The sequence below is a fragment of the Aythya fuligula genome, chromosome 1, assembly GCF_009819795.1.
Source record: "Aythya fuligula isolate bAytFul2 chromosome 1, bAytFul2.pri, whole genome shotgun sequence".
NCBI classification, from domain to species: Eukaryota; Metazoa; Chordata; class Aves; order Anseriformes; family Anatidae; genus Aythya; species Aythya fuligula.
In genome coordinates this window covers 139,747,403-139,759,975 of record NC_045559.1, presented here as the reverse complement: position 1 = coordinate 139,759,975, position 12,573 = coordinate 139,747,403, and positions in this window count along the sequence as shown.

Genomic DNA, 12,573 nt, shown 5'->3' with positions numbered 1-12,573 from the left:
TTCAGTTAGAAAGAGAGGTCTTTTTCAGCAGCTAAAATTAACTGTTGAAAAACGTTGGAAATGTGCATGGTAATGAGTTCATTCCTGTCAAAATGAAATCATTAATATTAATTTTTACCCTCCTCTGAGTGACTCCTGCACCATTTTTCAAGTTAGAAAAGGAGTTAACGAATATGCAAGACCATTTCCTGCAGTACAGGATGAGCAGGTCTCCCACCACCAGCAAAAGGCTATTGTAAGTGTTGGCTTCTCCTTTGAGAAGTTTCTTCTTCAGTGTTTAACTTTTCCTCTGATTATTTACAGGCAAAACCATCAAAATTACTGTAAGCTTGTTTACTTCTAAAACATGTGATGTACAGACCCTGAGATTGCCATGAGATGGTTTTCTGGAAGGTTTTTTACCAGCTAAGCAGAGCAATACATCTAAGTTCAGACTATTCCCAAGGGACCTGTTTTCACTGAAGTCGATGGAAAAAATCCCATTGATTTCAGCATAGCTGGATCAAGTCCAAAGTTCAGACATTTCCAAGAGGTCTCCAAGTACAGCAAAAAAAATAAGGGTATTCAGAGGCAAGTGATTCACCAAAAGATTTCAGTATGTATTTAGTCTACGCTGATTAAATTACAATTAAGCATACAACTGAAATAAGTATGAATTTAAATGTCTTTAAATCTGTTTATTCTAAAAAATCACATGCCATACCACAGCCACACTTACCAAGCAGACAGGTGACATGGAGGCTTATACATGTGACAATAGCACGTAATAATAAATACGTTTGGTTTCTGTGTTAAAAAGTGCAGTTTTAATCGCACAGTACATCATAAAACTTTCAAAAGATGGCGTTAACAGTGGTATCTTCGCAATTTAAGAATGTCTTAGTATTTTTAACTGGATGCGCGTTGTTGGCTTTTGTTTTAATATGGGGGGGAGGGGAAATGATCAACTTTTGTCCTCATTTAATGCTAACTAAATATTCCTTAGCTACTGAAGTGACTTAATGACATGAGTATGTGGTCTTATCAAAGTCCCATTATTGTTCTGACAGTATCTCATTTGTATGCAAATCCACTTGCGTGCAACTTATTCTTTGGCAAACGGTGCTAGCAAGCCAGTGAGTGTCGTTTTAATTATGTGCATGTCTCTGTGTAGCATATTTGTTACTGCATATGAACATTATGCTGCTGTAACAACTACTGTACCTTATATCATGCTTATGAACAGCGGTGCAGATCATCGTGCAATTTTTATCATGAGTGATAGACGTGCTCTGTCAGTCGCTGTCACCCAAGGGTAATCGCAATACATAAGGCATCCTTTTAAATAAAATATTAATGGGGCACTTTTTTGTGATTGCCCATCTTTTTCATAATGATGCCCACTGGATATCTGTTCAATCAGTGCCTCATCTGGACTTACTTTGCATATTCTTGACCATTAAGAAAAATTAATCCTGTTAGACATGAATTGAAACAGAGACCCAGCGCACCTTTACCACAGAGGACAGCTTTTGCTCAGTAGATGTAGGCTGGCATCAAAGGATGAGCAGGGTCAGTAGATGTGTAGAGGGGGAGAGGAATGGTGTGTATGTAGGGCCAGATCTCCCATGCCAGGCATCTGTCACAGTAGGAGCTCCTTTACAGTGACTGTTTGTGCTATATATACCCCAAAATGAGGGAAGTCTGCTAGGTGGCTTGCAGGTCCCCTTTAGGACACCCCAGGAATCCCTTCCCAGCAGATGTGTGACACTCGATGTGTTTCTGCAGTCTCCAGGATGGGGCAGACAGACCCTTTCCCCGAGGTCCTATGGGCAAACCTTTCTTTTTCTGTGTTACATTGGGCAATATAACAATATAAAGCTGCCCTTGGCGGTTTCATGTCATGAAACCAGCCCAATGCCTTGTAAGACAATCCATGCTAAAGGAAACATGGTGCAAGAGTAAATATTGTCAAAGTTGGAAAAGTGGCTTCAAAACTGCCAGATTTCAGAAAAAAAAAAATGAAAAGGACTGCATCAAAATCCCAGCTTCTAGTCAGAAAAAATTTAACACCAACCTTTGGAGGAAAAAAATGTGAACCTATCAGGAGAAGAATAATGATGCAAAATCAGCCGGCATTAATACAGAAGCATAGCGAAAGGACAACGTTCTCCTCTGAAGGTAACCTCAGCTTACGTGGTTAAATGCATGTGGACTGACTACAATAGAGTATCTGTGTGTGGTGCTGTGGTTTGATCTATTCAAGAAGACAGGGCTGGAGGAGCTGTCTAGGTCATTATCTGCAGTGCTCTGCAATTGCAAGTGCTGTATGCTTGTGTACATGCGTGTGTACAGGAGGTGTAAGATCCACATTCCTGCAAAGCTACCTGCATCTTGAAAAACATCTCAGAGCTACTGAACAGAGACCCTAGTCAAAGAAGACAACAAAACTTCTGCAATTACTAATAAACCTGACAAACTGATTTATGGCTGTTTTTCTTGCTGTGATTTGTTGACAGATTGTTCTTTATGCAAAAATTACCAAGGTTTAAATCTGCATCATATGGCCCCTAATTCAGCTGACAATATGTTACCAATTAAATTCCGCTTAAGCTATCATCAACCAGCGAACCACAGACTGTGTTAAAGAGAATGACAGTCAGATAGCCAGTAAAATCATTTGTGCCGTGATTCCAAAGGAAAGCCTATAAAGGAGGGACATTAAATAACTACATGAAAGATAAAAGAGCTTTTTTTTTTTTGTAGTGAAAATGAAAATGCTGCCAGTTTTGCGTGTAATGTTGGAGAAATATGGACAGGATCCCTGTCCTTGGTATCCCATATTGTCCTCACATGCAGGAGGAGCTGCACTGCAGGGGAAGTGCTTAGTGAGAAGAGTGTTAATGAAACTTAACCATTTGCCCTTTCATTTGATCTCCAATTACTCTTTGGCTGGACTTAGGCCCTTGCTCTTCGGTATTGTTATTTTCACTGGCAGGGAGAGGATACATTTACTGCCAGGGAAAAGATCGGATCCCACAGAACAAAGGTGTTGCCAAATTAGCTTCACTCCCCCTAGATGTTTTCTTCTTCACGGAGGTGTCACAGAGTGCCATTGGATGCCACGGGTCCCATTCCAAATACTGACAGTGGCAGCACACGACACCAGGCAGTGCACCATCTCATTTCCACATTCTGATAGGCAACCTTACCTGGGAAAGGAGCATTTCACATTTTGCCAAGAGATAAAAACTGCTGCAGACCCAGAATAAAGGTGCCTTTCCTAGCAGCCTTTGGCTCTGTTTGCTCCAGGAAAGAGGACAACTTCCTTGGAGTCCAAGTCATGCCATGCTACGTGGGCTGAGGTCAGCCTACAGGGTGGAGGAGGACTGATTTGGCTTTTGGCTTCAGCACAGCACCAAAGAATTCAGCTGCACAGTGGAAGCATGCCTGTAAATGCTGCATTGTATGGAGCTTCCCACTGTGAATTTTATCTCTCTCCTTATCTCAGCTTTAATGTTGTGGTTGCGTATTAAGTGTAGGTAAGAAGGGGTAGTAATCTTTGTTTAGAAAATTGAGCATCTAACTATTAACCCCAGTGAATTGAAAATTTACTCCTTTTCTCGCTATATGATCATCGCAGCCATTATTTACTTAAGAGCTTTTTAATGCTTTGCTGTCTGCATTGATGACTGCAGTGTCCTAGCAAGGGACTAGAATTTGGGATCTCATCGTGAGGTGTCTCTAATGAACACTTGAACTCCCCCTCCTTTCTGTACATTGCAGTACAAAATCATAAGCCAAAAAACCCCATGGAGAAGCAACTAAAATTATAACACTTTCAAAAAATACAAACATCCCTCTTACTGAAGATTACAATGTAAATCAGGCATCTATTATTTCTGTGTCAGTATAATAATATAAAAAGAATTTGCACATGATAAGAGGCATCCTCTAAGGATGACAAATTAGGCATAATAAAACAGTTAGGAAAGAACATAAATAAGAAGACATTTGGGGCAAATCCTCTTCTTCCTCTACAGTCATGCAAATAAACAGCTCGAGGGATACACATCCTGGCTGACAACGTAGCAGCCAGTCCCACAGAGGCTGTTAGAGACCTCAACGAGACCTCAACAAGTCTCTCGTCCCAGCTATCCTGCCCCAAAAAGAAGGGGAGTAGCAGCAGAGTCTTTGGTCTCCATTCCTGTCGTGCCTTTGAGGTCACAAACGTGAAGAATTGCAGTGCCATCTTTCACCTTTCTGTCATCACACAGCACACTGTGCTTGCTTTCTGGGATGGTAAAGCCGAGGATGGAAAAAAGGTTGCCTCTCCAAATGGAGAATTAACATAAGGGCTGTGTATGAAATCAGATCTATGGCTCTGTAATGTCTTCCAGTATTTCTGTGCGGTCTTCATCAGCTCATCTGTATGGGCATATTTTGGTGTAACTCAGCTGAACTTGGTTGAACTGCTTCTCATGTTTTCCTATATGAAGTGAGAGTCAGTCCCTGTGTGATTCAGTAAATTTTTTCATGCATCAGCACTGTCAGGACATAATGTTTTTGCCTTTTTTTTTTTTTTTTTTTAATCTTGCCTGTGCATCAGTGTGTGGTGCTGGAGAAAAAAAAAAACAATCCTGCAGCATCAGGCAAAGCCCTTGCTGACTGCTCTGCTATGGTACATTTGTCAGTGCTTTTCCTGCTTTCTCGTTCAGATTTCTTTCAGTTTATTTTATAGGTTGCCCTGCAGATCGTGTGGGAATGCAGATCAGACTCTGCTGAAGAAGTTAGTCACGAGGGATGTCACACCAGGCACGAGGATAGCTTTCTGTTCTCCGTTTCCTATTTAAGAAGATGACACCGCAGTGGTCCTGTGTGGCTCAGGTCTCTGCAGCCCAACTCTACGGGGTCTGGCAGACTGCACGTTGCCTCCAGATTTCTGTGTGTCTGCGGTGATCGACCCAGGACCCACCAATTTTTGGTATCCTCTGGGATCCACCCAGCCCCCTTTCCCCTAGATTTCCCCTCCCATGAACAAGCTCAGCACCAGAGTGTAATGATCATTTCGGGGGGAGAGCAGCAGTCACCTCAGCTCAGTGCATATGGTTTTTAATTACAGACAAGAAGAGGACAGGATGGAGAAGTTATAGAGGAGCCGGGTTGTCACCTGGGGACCATGTACAGCAGATGGAAATCATAGTGGACTTTGTTGTAAATAAGCACACCTTGTCCCAAAGATTGGCTGCAATAGTCCCTGTGCTGACCCCCATCTTAGCATAGCACTGGCTTGGTGCACCCGTCAGCTCTGGTTCTGGAGGAGAATGGGTGCTTTGGGCTGCTGCTATGTGTGCTTTCTTATATAGATAGCATATTTTTTCCTCCTTATGTGATTTTTCAGATGGAGCTAGATCTGTCCAGAGGCTCACTGGTGGTGAATGCATGCATTAGTTAGACATAATGAACAGCAGGCTGCATGGCATTTTGCAAGAGTTCCCTTCCTGCTCTACCAGCAAACAACAGAGATAACTGCTGCCTCCTAAATTTCCATACTCTGCTTCTTTCTGGGCCCGGTCCAACTTACACTCAAGGTGTCTGGGAAATTTCCACTGTTTTTCATGGGTTTCAGTCTAGTCCATCCTAAGAGAGGGAAAAAAAAAAAAAAAAAAAAAAAAAAAGGAAGCCAAAGTTGGGTAATTACCCACTGGCATCTAAGCTGCATGTGCCTATAGGAAGGATACAGGGAAAACAGAATCTGTACCACTTAAAATCGTGTCACCATCTAGTCCCCAGCCAGAGTATCTGCTACAATTCCTAATTTATGCAGTGATTTAACATCACCGTGGGTCCAGCTCATTGAAGCAAATTTATATGCAGGAGCACTGTTTTAATCTTAGACTTAAAATAATTTTAATTAATAATAGCTTCCTTTTCCAGTCTGTCAACATATCACCACCTCTTGGCTTTTTAAGAATTAAAATAAATATAGAAATAAAAATATTAAATTATTGCCAGACAACCAGAACAAAGAAAACAGCAGAACCCTGAAGTCTAGAGATGTGAAAAATGGCCAAGAGTTTTCAACTCCATCCTGTCTACTCAACACTGCTGTAGCTAACTCCATCTTATTTAAGGCTTGCTAAAACTAAATGTGGAAATGAAATAATCAACATGCCGTAATAGGCCATCTCATCCTTTATTCTTTCAGTTTGTCCTTTATTCTATCAGACTCTCAGGTACAAGGTTTCTTTCCCACCCCTGGTTGCTATCAAATATCACCTCCACGACTTTGCCTGTGGCATTTATCCTGCTGCTACTCTAATTTTGCTTCCTCTTCACTGGAAACAGCTGCTCTACGTGGGTAGCTCGTCCACAGCATGGTGGGACGTTATTGGGAATCTTGTTGTTAATGTTAATGGAGCTGGTCCAGCTGCTGGCACAGAACATATGGCTTTACAGGATTTCAAACCCAAAACGTTCTCTCTGTATTTCAGGAGCACAGAGCATGGAGGACAGGGCTCAGACACCTCCTTGCTTTTAGCCCCTGGTCTTTCCTGAGGCTTATTCCCAGGAAGGGACATGGCCCCACTGCTGGGGACAGGTGAGATTGCTCGCCACCCTGCTGCTGCACCTCACCAGGGAAAGGTTTGTGGCTCCTCTCTCTATAGGACTGGGGAGATTATGGGCTGTTTCACCCCCCATGACTCAGAACTGAAAGTTAGTGTGTCTACATTGCCCTTTCCAATTTAAAGCAGGAAAAACAAAAGTTGTGTTCAGAAACCACCATGTTGCTTCCAAAAAGGTTAAAGTTTACCCACCAGGGTGCCTCTTGAAGGTGTGGGATTTTCAACATTGAATATAAAATGGATGAGGGTAAGACACGCCTTTCTCTTTTTCTAAGGATGCACTCATTTAGTGAAAAGGGGCTATGAGAAACATCCTGAATTACAGTTTAAATGAGTTTAAAATTCCAGTTACTTATAGCTTAAAAAAAAAAAAAAAAAAGTGTCTGAAACCAAATGGTCTCAGTGGGGTGGTGCATGGGCAAAACGTAAAATGACACATAATGAAATAAAGTAATTTTATTTGCAAACCTGTTCAGGAGCCTGGTACAGACTGTAACGATCAAGCAGAAGCAGTCTCTCATTTCTCTTGGTGTTCCTTTGCAGAGTTATGTGACCCAAGAAAGAAAACATTAAGATGTTCTGATTTCACCCTATAGGACAGAGAAATACGCTTTGGTTAATGCTTACCATAATTCTATCTACTTGGCTCAGACAGTTATATTTTTATGAATCTTACGTTACTTTCTGTCACCCTCTAGGCAACAATGTAGAGTTATTACAGTATAAAGGAAAATGCTTCCTGTTGAGCTTATACTTGAACAAGTCTTAACCAAGTGGAAGCTCTTAATAAAAGGGTAAATATACTAAGGAATAAACAGGTACAGCGAATAAAAAGGAGTACCGGATTTATTGATGCTCAGGTTCATGGCATAGACTAGCGAAAGGTAGAAAACTCCAAGGTAAAGCTGACAGGCCGAGCTCGGTCAGAAATCTGAGGGAGTTAGAGTTTTGTTAAGTGAATTTAGTGCTCATTAAGGGATTTGCGGTGTCAGCATTACCGAGTGGAGTCCTCTCTCACCCTCACATCAGCAAGAGCGTAGTGCAGCAAGATTAATTCTGCGTCCGTCCTCTTCTTGGCCTCCTCAATAAAATTATCACCCAGGGACCCAATTGTTCGGTGCTAGCCGGTGCATACCTGCTCGCCAGGAATTTAGCTGAGATCACCCCCTCCTTTAATGCGGCATGCGGATTGTAGTGCCCTGCACTGGGCTGGGCTTCAAACACCAGATTAACTTTGTGTTATTTAAAAAAAAATTTTTTTTTTTTTGCTCCGTAATGATTTATTTGCATACCTTTAGTAACTGCATAACGCACAGAAGCCTTTATTGGCTGGCCTGTGCACTGGCATCGCTTCTTCACTTGATGTGTACCTGAGAGGAGGTGTCCTGGTCTTTGCAATAATGGGTAGGGGCAGGCACCCCGCTGTCCTGGGGGCTTGATTGTGCCAGCTCTTGGTGGTAGGAGACCCTTCTACCAACCATTAAGAGCTGCATAGACCTACTGGTTACAGATAACTTCCAGCCTGAGTTGAAAGGAAAATATTGTCAGTGGTGCTGGCTGCTTTCGTTAAGAGCAATGACAATACTTTGGTTCTCTCTGAAATGCCCACACAAATTGTTTCCTTCTGCTTTACATCTCTCTACCATCATTTTTTCCCCTTGTTCTCACTCCAGTTATTTTGACTAAAAGTTTATTTTGCATAGCAGAGTAAATAGAGATCTGCAAATACTAAACAGACTCAAGCAAAAATATTGGTGCACATGTTCTCAAATTAGTTACATGGAGTGTGGCTCTAGAAAACGCTGGTGAGTTTGGAAAAAATGAACTTGGTCTGGCTGTGTATCTTTCCCTCTCAGCCGAAACCAGCTAGATATAGTTTTCATTCTACTGGAAACTATTCACAATGAGTATACAAGTATATTGCAAACCCTCTTTTCCTATGGCCCCACGTGGCTTTTTAAGCCCAGATATTAAGCCTTCCTCAGCATTACCTTATCCTTTCTTCCAGACATCATTCAAAGGTACAGTTGACTTTCTAAATTACATCATATGTAAGTAGATTTATTTTTCCTTTTCTGCAGATATAGTTTAATTTCCTTTTCCAATTTGCATGGGTGCACACTCATAAATTTTAAATATATTTAACCTCTTTTCAAAAGACCCTTTGAATTTCTCTAAGGTCTGTGCCCTCTGAGTTGGATACACAATCTTTTGTACATAAAAACCCACCAAGACTTCCAGAAATGCTGCATTAAACACCTCCCTGCCTTTCCAAAAGGCTCTCTCTTTCCCTCATGAAACAAAACATCCCCCTGCATGATGCTTCTGTTAGCCTGTAATGGAGAGACATTTGTTGGGGCTTTGCTGGAAACACAGTTCATCGAGTACCAAAATAGTGAGGGAAGGTCAGCAGGGCTGTCCTGGGCCCCAACAGCCATCCTGCCAGCCCACAGTCCTGGACATGGCCCTGACCAGAGCCCACTGCTGCTGGAGGAAGGCAGAGGAGATGTTTCAGCATACCAGAGATGGACTGACCTGTGCCCCTGGCAAGTCCTCTGTCACTGCCTGAGGCATTAAGAATTGATGAAAGGATCCCACATCAAACTCTTTATTTAATTTTTCTTCTCAAGTGCCTGTAACCTCTGAGTAGTCACCTTGCCATCCAGGTGGCATTACCACCATCACCTCTCTCTTGTTCCTCACGATTAGATTTCCCTTTAGGGGAGCAACCCCTTTGGGAAGCCCACATCTACACCCACTTTCCAACCAGATGATGAGGATGAACTATTTCTTTGTCTTGCCAAAGAGAAGGGTGAGGAGCAGAAGGCTCCTCAGTAGGACCTACCTCCCAGGCAGAGTGCTCCACTCAGGTTTGGGGTAGAATAGCTGCTGGGGGGTTGTATTAAACCCGGCCATGGCTGCAATTGCTTATTCAATTTGGGTGGCCAGGCTGGGATAGCGCATTTTTCACACCAGAGGTGACCTGGGGAATGCAAAGGGTGGCAATGGGAACCGCATGGAAGCTGTACTTCTGTCCCCACTCCGCGCCCCATGGCACATCCTGGCTGCTGGTACCCAAGCCCAGCTCACCGCAACACCAGAGCCCCTCAGAGAGCACACAAAAGACCTGTGGTTGTTCAGCGAGGACCACCTGCCTCTCCTCCTTGTTTTGGTTTGTAAATGTAATTATCCAAAAACATATATATCATCCTAATCTTTCCCAGATGTCGTGGTGTTGGCTTCATTCAGGTCTTGCCCGTGCGGGCTGGAGGGGAGCTCGCAGCCTGCCTGGCTCGGTGTGGAGGGGGGCGAGGGGCTTGCTCTGCTCCGATGCCTTTGTCTCCTGCCTGCTCTGCCAGCACGGAGGTTTTCTTTGGGGAGCCACTGCTCCTAGGATGCTCTGAGAGGATGCAACCTTAAAACCAGCGCGGTCGCAGAGAATGATAATGAGGGCGTTTATTAAAGTCGTTTACCAGGCAGGAACAGAGTGCACAGGAAGCATAGCATAGAAGAGAGTGCGGAGTAATTGCTTAACTAAACCTGCTGCTGCTCACAATTTCAGAAACCTTCACGGGGAAGATAAAGGAGAGGTTAAAACACGCTTCTCCCCTCTGCCCCCATCCCATGCCTGGCCCCACAGCAGCCGCCTCAGCCCTTGGACCCCTGGCCAGGTGCTGTGCTGGGAGCAGGGTGCATGTCTGCCGGTCCTACCCATCACCAGCACCGCAGGTCGTGCCCTCCCCATCGCCCAAAAAGCCCCCATCCAGCAAAAGGGCTTTGTTCGAGCTGGCCCCCAGGGAAAGCCCAGTCCTAACGCTGGGCTCGGTCCCTTTGTTTGCAGGTTAAAAACTTGACCTTCCCCTCCCCTGAGCCCCAAACGGCCCTCGTAGCACTTCTGTCCAGCAATTACATCTTCTTTATAGATCTTACTCAGGCAAACAGAAGGACTGCGATAACATAAATAGGTCTCAAAACCTTTTGTGTGGGGGAAAAAAATACACAGGAAAGAGAAAAATGAGGGAAAAGAAATGCGTGTGTCTCTAATTGGCATAATTCCTTCAGCCCCGGCTCATAATTTAAGACGGATCAATTCTAGAGCTGACATGATAGATGTCATCATCAATACTCGGAAACAGCGATTTATATTTCTTCGTTCAGGGACACGGCCATCGACGCACCTCGGTGGGGGTCCTACATGCGAGTCGGGAGCAGGATGTGGCCGGCAGACGGAGACTTGACTGAGACTTCCAGCCACGCAACTTATTAAAATAATAAATATTTTCATTATCCATGGAATCCATTATACTTCTCTGTTTTAGCAATAATTAACTAATAATTTGGATTAATTACCAAGCTAAATCATTAAAAATTAAATCCATATATTTCTTTTCTTTAAAAGAGTGATAGTTTGCAACCATTTGTGTATTACGCATGTTAAGTGGGAGGGTGATGAAATATGTTGTGTTAACTGAGCTTTGACAGCATCTGTATCCATGCCACATTATGCTCTGGTCTTATCAAATCTCAGAAGCTACTGTGTATAAATAGACTGTGATGATATTCGCGGGAGAGAAATCATTCACAATAATTTTTTGGCATCTTCTGCAGTGACTAGAGAAGAACCGTCTAACGAATATAGCATATAATAATGCAATAAAGGGGTATATAAGAGCCCGGGATGAGGAGCACTTGTAGTGAATCAGAGTTATGGTTCAGCACACGCTACCTATCAGACATAAACACAACTTTCATCCTAAGGAATTTCAGAGCAGATTGCAAGTGGAAACGAATAGGGAAACCCAATTCAGAGGTCATTTTGCTCTCTGCTGAAGCAACGATTGGCACCATGATGGAACTTCGCAGTTACTTAATGAAACATTATCAGCTCGAAGACATATAGGTACGGGGGGAAGTAATGCTGTCCAGTGAGTAAAATTATTTATGAATGTGCATTTTATTACGTTTGGAATACTAAACTAGGGGCTGTGCAGCAGCACAGACTGCGTGTTACTGAGCTCAGTACAGGAAAAAAAAAAACTGTGAAACTGGATAGGCTGTGATATACAGCTGGCTGGACTAGATAATCCAGTGGTTTTACCTTGCTGTAAACTCTACGAGGTTATGAAAGGAGCTACGTTTAAAACTCCATTAAGCTTAAGCCTGTAAGTATCTAATTAAAGTGGGGCGCTGTACTGAAATTTAAATAGCAACCTTCTTGTTATAAAACATATTCAATGGACTACTTAAGAGCTCACTGGACAAACAAAACACATCCTAAAGCTCCGGGGGACTGATTCTGCAGCACCTACTCTAATTCAGGAGCACGTGTCCCTGAGGAGCCGGTACTGCTTGGCGTGGTGACGAGTTGCAGGAGCAAGACTAAATAATGCTTCCTGCCTTCTCCATCCTTTGGAAGAGATTTGTGTCTGGGCTTTATGTAAACACCCACCGAGGGACTGTATATGTCATGTCCCGGCTTACACGGGAGCTCGGAGTCATTGCTGGAGCTCTCTGTGAAGGCTGACTTGCAAAGAGATGTGCGTTGCATGCTGAAAAAAAGTGTACCTGTGCTCAGTGGCCTTCCTTCTGAGCAGGGTAGCAATCTGCCCTCTGGAGGGAATGCTGATGGATTAGTTTTTTGGGGCAAGAGCACGTCTGCGTTGGTGTGGCACAAGTGGGGTAACGAAGGAGAGAATCATGTCCTTGAAACACACTGTACCGATGCTGAGGAATTTCCTGTGCTAGTCACCAGAAGCTTGTTTAAAAATTTCTGTATCTCACGGTACCTCTGGAACTCCTTTCCTGGCCTGTGAAAGCGTTCGGCTAAGGTCCTGTGAATTCCCTGAGAATTAATTCGTTGCTCACCGGGTGAATGTTGTTTTAAAGGTAGGTTATGCTGAAGAGATACTAGAGAGAGATTTTTCACACAGGATGTGAAGAATGTAGTATTTCTCACCTCCCCCTTATT